Consider the following 11,017-nt stretch of genomic DNA (forward strand, 5'->3'; position numbering starts at 1 on the left):
ATAGGTAGGTATGGTGGACTCTCGAACAAGATTTGGGTTTAAGGGTTTTCGATGCACAAGTAGTATCTCTACTTAGTGTGGAGTTTTTGGCTAGCAAAGATAGGGGCAAGCACCACATGTTGAAGGATCCATGACAATATAACTTCTATGTGAATATGAACAAACATAATTCATTACGTTGTCTTCCTTGTCCAACGTCAACAATTTTGGCATATAATATTTTTATGGGTGCTCACAATCACAAAAGATATCTAGGATAGTGTATTTGCATGAGAATCTTCTCTTCCCTTGTTAATTCTTTCATGAGTTGCATCATTGACCAATGTTATGTTTGTCAATCTACAATAAAATTTTCTACTTATACTTTTCCTTGTGTAATGTCATCACTTACCATAAGATTAGCATATGATCTTTTTCATTTATTTCCTTTCTTTTTATTGAAACAAGAAAGTAAAGAAGGCAAAACTCAAACTAAACTTTATTATATATCTCGCACACGAATCCATAGATTGATCACTAAGCAAACTCTTGGAAAGAAAGGATCGAACTAAACTTTTATTCATCTAAAGAAAAAAGATAACCATGGATCGAACTAAGAAAAGTAAAGGCAAAGTACAGTGGAGATGATACGATACTAGGACACCTCCCCCAAGCTTGGCGAAAGCCAAGGGGAGTGCCCATACCTGATACTCAATTTTCTTTTGGTGACGAAGAAGGAGGTGGTGGTGATGAAGTAGAAGCAATCTTGTCCTCGAGTTTCCATGGCAGAGGCTCACCATCATAATAGGAAGAGTGAGTCTCTCGGATCTTGCAACTGGCACCCAAAGTCATGCCTTTAACCCTTTCCTCATATTCAAAACTTGGGTTTGATGGTCGTGGATCTTGCTATGTAGGAACTTGATTTCCTTGTTGAGGGAGAAGACGATGTCCTTCATGGACTTTCCATCCACCTTGAGATCACGGGTGTAGTCCGCAATCATGAGGTGATTGGCATTGAGCCCACGTTCCACCATCCCCTTGCACCGAAGGACTTCTTGCTCCATATCTTCAAGTCTGGCATCCATGGATCCAGTCCCCTTGGTTCCTTGCACATCGCGGATGTGCAGCACCCCATCACGCATCTAGATAGCTTCAGGGTGTTGCATCACTTCCTGCAAATATGGGTTGATGAAGTTGTCGAAGAACTTGTCCTTGGAGGATCTTGAAGCTGCCATGGTGGATTGGATCTGACAGAAAACAACAAGAAAATAAAACAAGAGATTTCTCCGCGATACGGAGGTCAACAGGTTCGGGGGGTATATAAAGATTTTTTTATCTTGGGAACAAGCAGAACGTAGGAAAAACGGAGTCCGGAAAGTATCATGGGTGGGCACAACCCACCGGGGCACGCCTCGCAATCCACGAGTGCCCTGGTGTATCGTGCCCACTAGGGCCACTTTCCTGGAAGTTTCTTATTTTCCTAATTTTTGAAATATTCCAAAACTCACAAAAAATATTTTTGCGGATTTTTCGGAGTCTGTTTACTTACCGTATCACGTACCTCCCTTTTTCATGATTTTGGAGTGATCCAGAAGGTTTCTTTTATGTGTTCTTCCGGTGTCATAGTTTGGATAATATTGCTTTCAACATTAATGGGCATACCTGAGATATAATGTTTTATTCGTTGCCCATTGACAACCTTTGGGTTAGTACCTTCGACATTATTTACTTTGGTAGCTCCGGATCGATAGACCTCCTCGATAACATATGGTCCTTCCCATTTGGAGAGGAGATTTCCTGCAAAGAATCTAAAGCAAGAGTTGTACAAAAGAACATATTCTCCAACTTTGAACTCACACTTTTGGATTCTTTTGTCATGCCATCTGCTACTGCAAGAAAAGAGCTTCTAACGGTGCCAGAAACACGAGCTGACGGGAGAATATTCTTGTCTTGATTCTCCTCAGCAACCGTACCAGGAATCCTTCTGCTACGGCTACGCCTTTAGGGACTTCCTAGGCAAATATGCAAAGGATTTCCCCGTGGCCTTAGAGCCTTGTGTTGGTGTTCCCTCGAAGCGGAAAGGGTGATGTAGCGCAGCGGTGGTAAGTATTTCCCTCAGTTTTGAGAACCAAGGTATCGATCCAGTGAAGGAGTATCACAAGTGCCTGCACAAACACAAAGAACCTGCTCCCAACGCTATGAAGGGGTTGTCAATCCCTTATAGATTGTTCGCAAAGTGAGAACTGAAAGCAACAAAGTGACAAAGCAAAGTAAAAGTGGAGGTGTAAACGATAGATGTGAATAGACCCGGGGGCCGTAGTGTTTACTAGTGGCTTATCTCATGAAAGCAAGTAGACGGTGGGTGAACAAATTACTGTCGAGCAATTGATAGAACCGCGCAAAGTCGTGACGATATCTATGGAAATGATTATATCTATAGGCATCACGTCCAAAACAAGTAGACCAATACTTTCTGCATCTACTACTATTACTCCACACGTCGACCGCTATCCAGCATGCATCTAGTGTATTAAGTCTAAAAGAACAGAGTAACGCCTTAAGCAAGATGACATGATGTAGATGGACAATCTCATATCAACGACAGAGCCCACCTTGTTACCCTTGATGGCAACTACTCAATGTGTGCCTTGCTGCCCCTACTGTCACTGGGAAAGGTCACCACATGGTAAGAACCCAAAACCAAACACTTCTCCCATTGCAAGAATCATAGATCTAGTTGGCCAAACAAAACCCAAGACTCGGAGAGACTTACAAGGATATCAAATCATGGAAATAAGAAATCAGCAAAGACTCAAATATATATCATAGATACTCTGATCACAAATCCACAATTCATCGGATCACGACAAACACACCGCCAAAGGAGATTACATCGGATAGATGTCCATGAAGATCATGGAGTACTTTGTATTGAAGATCCAAGAGAGAGAAGAAGCCTTCTAGCTACTAACTACGGACCCCTAGGTCTGAAGTGAACTACTCACGAGTCATTGGAGGGGCGATGATGATGATGATGATGAAGAAGCCCTCCAACTCCAAAGTCCCCTCCAGCAGGGCGCTGGGAAGGGTCTCCAGATGAGATCTCGCGGAAACGGAAGCTTGCGACGGCGGAAAAGTATTTTCAAGGCTCCCCTTATTTTTTTTCTGATTTTTAGGGAATATGTAGGCGCAAGATCTAGGTCAGGGGGGCGCCAGGGAGGCCACAAGCCTGCCCACCGCCGCCTCCCCCCTGTTGGTGGAGTGGGGGCTTGTGGGCTCCCTGCAGCCCTCATGGCTTGGCCCACAGGCCCCCTGATCTTCTTCGTTCAGGAAAAATTCATTTCGGGGATTTTATTCCGTTTGGACTCCATTCCAAAATCAGATCTGAAAAGAGCCAAAAACACAGAAAAAACAGGAACTGGCACTTGGCACTGAATTAATAAGTTAGTCCCAAAAGAGATATAAAAGGTACATAAAACATCCAAAGATGACAAGATAACAACATGAAGCCATAAAAAATTATAGATACGTTTGAGACGTATCAAGCATCGCCAAGCTTAACTCTTGCTCGTCCTCGAGTAGGGAAGTGATAAAGAATGAATTTTTGATGCTTTCATGCTACCTAGCATAGATGTCCTTTGTAACTTCTCTTATGTGACGTGAATATTCAGATCCATTAGATTCAAAACAATAGTTTGCTATTGATGTGGAAACAATAATAATTCAAGCAAACTAGCAAGGTAATCATGAACTTTCAAAATAACAAGGCCAAAAGAAAGTTATCCCTACAAAAGCATATAGTCTGGCTATGCTCTATCATCATTGCACAACGAATTTAAATCATGCACAACCCCGGTATTGGCCAAGTAATTGTTTCACACCTTTACTTTCTCAAACCTTTTCAACTCTCACGCAATAAATGAGCGTGAGCCATGGTTATAGCACTATAGATGGTGTGGAGTGTGGTGGGTTGCAAAACAAAAAAAAGAAGATAGTCACATTTACTAGGCATATCAATGAGCTGTGGAGATGCTCATCAATAGATATCAATGTGAATGAGTAGGGATTGCCATACAAATGATGCACTAGAGCTAAGAGTAAGTGAAATCTCTTAAAGAAAACTAGTGGGTGTGCATCCAACTTGCTTGCTCACGAAAACCTAAGGCAATTTTGAGGAAGGCTATCATTGGAATATACAAGCCAAGTTATATAATGAAAATTTCCCACTAGCTATATGGTGATGACAAAATGAGAGACTCTCAATCATGAAGATCATGGTGCTTAATATGCACAAGTGTGGAAAAGTGGTAGCATTGTCCCTTCTCTCTTTTTCTCTCTTTTTTTTGGTGGGCGCTTTGGCCTCTTTTTTTTTGGTGGGCATCTTTGGCCTCTTTTATTTCCTCACATGGGACAATGCTCCATTAATGGTGATCGTCACACTTTCAACTCAAAACTTAGAGCAACGATGACTCTATATGGAATGCCTTGGGTAGTGTACCGTGACAATGATCTTGCATGGCATAGACATTAATGGAAACATCATGCTAGCTATCTCACAATCTTGCAATGGCAATGTAGATGTGGTGGCACATGTCATGGTGGTAGTTGCATGGCAATATATCTCGGAATGACTTTGAAAAAGCCATAGTAGGTAGGTATGGTGGCTGTTTTGAGGGAGGCTAATGGTGGGTTTTGTGCACCGGCAAAAGTTGCACGGCACTAAGAAGATAGTGATGGTGGAAGGTGAAAGTGCATCTAAACCATGGACTCAACATTAGTCACGAAGAACTCATATACTTGTTGCAAAAGTTTTATTAGTAATCGAAACAAAGCATTCAACGCATACCCCTAGGGGAAGGGTTGGTAGGTATAAACCATCGCGCGATCCCGACCGCCACACAAAGGATGACAATAAATAGACTAATCATGCTCAGATTTCATCAGATAGCGGTTCACCATACGTGCATGCTACGGGAATCACTAACTTCAACACAAGTATTTCTAGATCCACAACACCTTACTAGCATAACTTCAATATTACCACAACCACAACTCAAAACTAAGTGAGATGAATCAAACTTCTCTAACTATTCAATGCACATGAAGGTGGAAGTTTTTGTATCCCTTTGGATAACTACCCCTTTTGAGACTACTTTCAAAGCATAGATCAACTACGAAGCCACGCACCGCTGTGCTCTAAAAGATATAAGTGAAGCACATAGAACAAAAGTATCTAGCTCAAAAGATATAAGTGAAGCACATGTGAGCTGAATTGTCTACCAAAAGATATAAGTGCAGCTCGACAAAATCATGGTGAGTGCATATCTCTCTCTCTAGGTGTGCAGCAAGGATGATTATGACACAACAAAAATAAAAGACTCCTACGATACAAGACGCTCCAAGCAAAAACACATAACAAGTGGTGAATAAAAATATAGCCCCGGGTAACGTTATCGATGGATTGAAGACGAGAGAGGGGATGCCTTCCCGGGGCATCCCCAAGCTTAGGCTTTTACGGCATCCTTGAATCTCTTGGGGTGCCTTGGGCATCCCCAAGCTTGAGATCTTTCCACTCTTTATCTCTTTATCCATAAGAACTTCACCCAAAACTTGAAAACTTCACAACACGAAACTTAAACAGAAACTCGTGATAACATTAGTATGAGAAAGCAAAACGACCACTTACTTAGGTACTGTAGCAAACTTAAATTCTACTTGTGATGATGTTGGGTTACTGTATTTTCAATCTTCCATGGCTAATACCCCCCGATACTATCCATAGTTTCATCAAAATAAGCAACCAACAGAACAATAACAGAATCTGATAACAGCAGACCAGTCTGTAGTAATCTGTATATTTCGTATACTTCTGTTACTTCAAAAATTCTGAAAAATTATGACAGTCTGAAGAATTTGCGTAGCAATCAGCAGCAAAAAGAATCAACTCAAAAACTCTTACAGAAAAAAAAATTCTGTTCGTGAGCAGAAACTTTCTGTCTTTTCCAACATGACCAAACGATCATCCCCAAGACTAATCATAACGGTTTTGCTTGGAAAACGCAAAAAGAAACACAAAAAACACAATCATAACAGAATTATTAAAGTGTGGAAAACACAAAACAGAAAGAAAAAGGATAGATTCGTTGGGTTGCCTCCCAACAAGCGCCATTGTTTAACGCCCTTAGCTAGGCATTCAATGATGCTCTCACAAAAGACAAGAATTGAAGCACAACGAGAGCATCCAAAAGCATGTGAAAATAATATATAAGTCTAACATACTTCCTATGCATAGGCATTTTATAGGAAAACAAATTTTCAAGACAACCAATAGCTGCCATATGCAAGGAAGGAGAAAAAGACAAGAGCAATCTCATCATCACGAGAGGTGATTTGGTAACATGAAGGTTTCTACTATAATATTTTCCTCTCTCGTAGCAATTACATGTGGGATCATATTCAAATTCAACAATATATCTATCCCATAGGATACTATTTCCATGATCCATATAAATTTAAAGTTGACGCTCTTCAAAAATAGTGGGATTATCATCAACTAAAGTCATGACTTCTCCAATCCCACTTTCAATAATATTGCAAATATCATATTCATCTTGAGGTTTGAACAAATTTTCAAGATCATAGGAAAGATCATGACCCCAATCATGATTATTGCAACAAGTAGTGGACAAAGTAAAACTAGCATCCCCAAGCTTAGGGTTTTGCATATTCTTAGCATGATTGTCACTAATAGAATTTATAGTGAAACCATTGCAATCATGCTTTTCATCCAAGAAGCCCCGGTGAATCACTTCATGAATTTCTTCATCACGATTTTCAGATTCACGCATCTGAAACAAAACTCCATAAAGATAGTCAAGTGCCCTTAACTCACTAGTAATTCATTCCACATAAGTGGGTCTCTTAAAGAGATTAGCTAGTGGATGTGGATCCATGTCACTAGATTTTCAGCAAGCGAAGATGCAAGCATATTGAAAGCACATGGCACACAAGCGAACAGAAAGCAAGCGAGAAAAGGCCGAACGAAGAGGAAAAGGAGAAAGGCAAATGAAAACGGCAAATGTGAAGTGAGGGAGAGGAAAACGAGAGGCAACTGGCAAAAAAGTAAATGCGAGAGATGAGTTTGTGAGACCTACTTGGATAGATCTCTCCTCCCCGGCAACAGCGCCAGAAATACTTCTGCTACTGCAACAAAAGACCTTCCAACGACGCCAGAAACACATGCTGACGGGAGACTGTTCTTGTCTTGATTCTCCTCAGCAACGGCACCAGGAATCCTTCTGCTACGGCTACGCCTTTAGGTACTTCCTAGGCAAATATGCAAAGGATTTCCCCGTGGCCTTGGAGCCTTGCGTTGGTGTTCCCTCGAAGCGGAAAGGGTGATGTAGCGCAACGCTGGTAAGTATTTCCCTCAGTTTTGAGAACCAAGGTATCGATCCAGTGAAGATGTATCACAAGTGCCTGGCCAAACACAAAGAACCTCCTCCCAATGCTATGAAGGGGTTGTCAATCCCTTATAGATTGTTCGCAAAGTGAGAACTGAAAGCAACAAAGTAACAAAGCAAAGTAAAAGCGGAGGTGTAAACGATAGATGTGAATAGACCCGGTGGCCATAGTGTTTACTAGTGGCTTCTCTCATGAAAGCAAGTAGACGATGGGTGAACAAATTACTGTCGAGCAATTGATAGAACCACGCAAAGTCGTGACGATATCTATGGCAATGATTATATCTATAGGCATCACGTCCAAAACAAGTAGACCGATACTTTCTGCATCTACTAGTACTACTCCACACGTCGACTGCTATCCAGCATGCATCTAGTGTATTAAGTCCAAAAGAACAGAGTAACGCCTTAAGCAAGATGACATGATGTATATGGAAAATCTCATATCAACGATAGAGTCCACCTTGTTACCCTTGATGGCAACTACTCAATGTGTGCCTTGCTGCCCCCACTGTCACTGGGAAAGGTCACCACATGGTAAGAACCCAAAACCAAGCACTTCTCCCATTGCAAGAATCATAGATCTAGTTGGTCAAACAAAACCCAAGACTCGGAGAGACTTACAAGGATATCAAATCATGCAAATAAGAAATCAGCAAAGACTCAAATATATATCATAGATAATCTGATCACAAATCCACAATTCATCGGATCTAGACAAACACACCGCCAAAGGAGATTACATCGGATAGATCTACATGAAGATCATGGCGAACTTTGTATTGAAGATCCAAGAGAGAGAAGAAGCCATCTAGCTACTAACTACGGACCCGTAGGTCTGAAGTGAACTACTCACGAGTCATTGGAGGGGCGATGATGATGATGAAGAAGCCCTCCAACTCCAAAGTCCCCTCCGTCAGGGCCCCGAGAAGGGTCTCCACATGAGATCTCGCGGAAACGGAAGCTTGCGGCGGCGGAAAAGTATTTTCGAGGCTCCCTTGATTTTTTTCTGATTTTTAGGGAATATATAGGCGCAAGATCTAGGTCAGGGGTGCGCCAGGGAGGCCACAAGCCTGCCCACCGCCGCCTCCCCCCTGGTGGCGGAGTGGGGGCTTGTGGGCTCCCTGCAGCCCTCCTGGCTTGGCCCACAGGCCCCCTGATCTTCTTCCGTTCGGGAAAAAAATCATTTCGGGGATTTTATACCGTTTGGACTCTGTTCCAAAATCAGATCTGAAAAGAGCCAAAAACACAGAAATACAGGAACTGGCACTTGGCACTAAATTAATAAGTTAGTCCCAAAAAAGATATAGAAGGTACATAAGACATCCAAAGATGACAACAGAACAACATGAAACCATCAAAAATTATAGATACGTTTGAGACGTATCACCATCTTTTAAATTTTTCTTTAAATAACTTTGCATTTTCATAAGCTTGGGTTCTCCATTCATCTAATGAGCTAATATCAAATAACCTCTTTTCACCAGCAAGTTTGAAATCATAGTTGAGTTCTTTTATTGCCCAATATGCTTTATGTTCTAACTCAAGAGGCAAATGACAAGATTTTCCATAAGCCATTTTAGAAGGAGACATACCCATAGGATTTTTATATGCTGTTCTATAAGCCCAAAGTGCATCATCTAATTTCTTAGACCAATTCTTCCAGGACCTATTGGTAGTTTTTTGTAAGATTAGTTTTATTTCTCTATTGTTAAGTTCAAGTTGACCACTAGACTGAGGATGATAAGGTGATGCAATTCTATGACTAACATCATACTTAGCAAGCATTTTACGGAAAGCACCATGAATAAAGTGTGAACCACCATGAGTCATTAAATATCTAGGGACTCCAAACCTTGGGAAAATAAATTCCTTAAGCATTTTAATAGAGGTGTTGTGATCAACACTACTAGTTGGAGTAGCTTTTACCCACTTAGTAACATAATCAACATCAACCAAAATATGTGTATACCCATTAGAGGAAGGAAAAGGTCCCATGAAATCAAATCCCCAAACATCAAATGGTTCAACATCAAGTGAATAATTCATAGGCATTCCTTGACGCTTACCGATATTACCTATTCTTTCAAATTCATCACAATATGAGACAAACTTACGGGCATCCTTGAAGAGAGGAGGCCAATAAAAACCAGATTACAATATCTTATGAGTGGTTTTGTCTCCCGCTTGATGCCCTCCGTAAGCTTCAGAGTGACATTTCCGTAGGATTTGTTCCTGTTCATGCTCACGTATGCAACGTCTAATAATACCATCTACTCCTTCTTTATAAAGATGTGGGTCATCCCAAAAGTAGTGTCTTAAATCATCGAATAATTTTTTTGTTTTGTTGGTATGTGAAGCTAGGTGGTATGTATTTAGCAACAATATAATTAGTCTAATCAGCATACCAAGGTGTACTATTAGAAACATTTATTGTCGCTAATTGTTCATCAGGAAAGCTATCGTTAATAGGTTGTGGGTCATCGAGAATATTTTCAAGCCTAGACAAGTTATCAGCTACAAGGTTCTCTACTCCTTTCCTATCAGTGCTATGCAAATAAAATTCTTGTAACAGAAGAACCCAGCTAATGAGTCTAGATTTAGCATCTCTCTTTTACATAAGATATTTAATGGCATCATGATCGGTGTGAACAATAACTTTCGAATCAACAATGTAAGATCTGAATTTATCATTCTTGTTTAGTCGTAGCATAATTTCATTGAGCACTGTCCAGAGTTTTACTAGCATAATGGATAACATTCAATTTCTTATCAACTCTTTGTCCTATAATAGCATCAACAACATAATCACTAGCATCACACATAATCTCAAAAGGCAAGTTCCAATCAGGTGGTTGAGCAACAGGTGCAGTAATTAAGGCTTTCTTTAGTGTTTCAAAATCTTCCAAGCAATAATCATCAAACACAAAAGGAATATCCTTTTGCAAAAGATTTGTAAGAGGCCTAGAAATTTTAGAAAAGTCTTTGATAAACCTCCTATAGAAACCAGCATGACCAAGGAAACTACGAATACCTCTGATATCTTTAGGACATGGCATTTTCTCAATTGCATCAACCTTGGATTTGTCCACCTCAATGCCTCTTTCAGAAATTTTATGGCCCAAAACAGTACCTTCGTTAACCATAAAGTGACACTTCTCCCAATTCAAGACAAGATTTGTTTGTTCACATCTTTGCAAAACTCGATCAAGATTGCTTAAACAGTCATCAAAAGACTTCCCATAAACAGAAAAGTCATCCATGAAAACCTCAACAATCTTTTCACAGAAATCAGAGTATATAGCAGTCATACATCTTTGAAAGGTAGAAGGTGCATTACATAAACCAAAAGGCATGCGTCTATAAGCATAAGTTCCAAAAGGACAAGTAAAAGTGGTCTTTTCTTGATCAGGTTGTGAAACAGGTATTTGTGAAAACCGAGAATATCCATCAAGAAAGCAAAAATGTGTGTGCTTAGATAGTCTTTCTAACATTTGATCAATAAAAGGCAGAGGGTAATGATCTTTTCTAGTTGCTTTCTTTAATTTTCTAAAATCAACTAACATTCTATAGCC

The sequence above is a fragment of the Hordeum vulgare genome, chromosome 3H (genome assembly GCF_904849725.1).
Source record: "Hordeum vulgare subsp. vulgare chromosome 3H, MorexV3_pseudomolecules_assembly, whole genome shotgun sequence".
Taxonomy (NCBI): Eukaryota; Viridiplantae; Streptophyta; class Magnoliopsida; order Poales; family Poaceae; genus Hordeum; species Hordeum vulgare.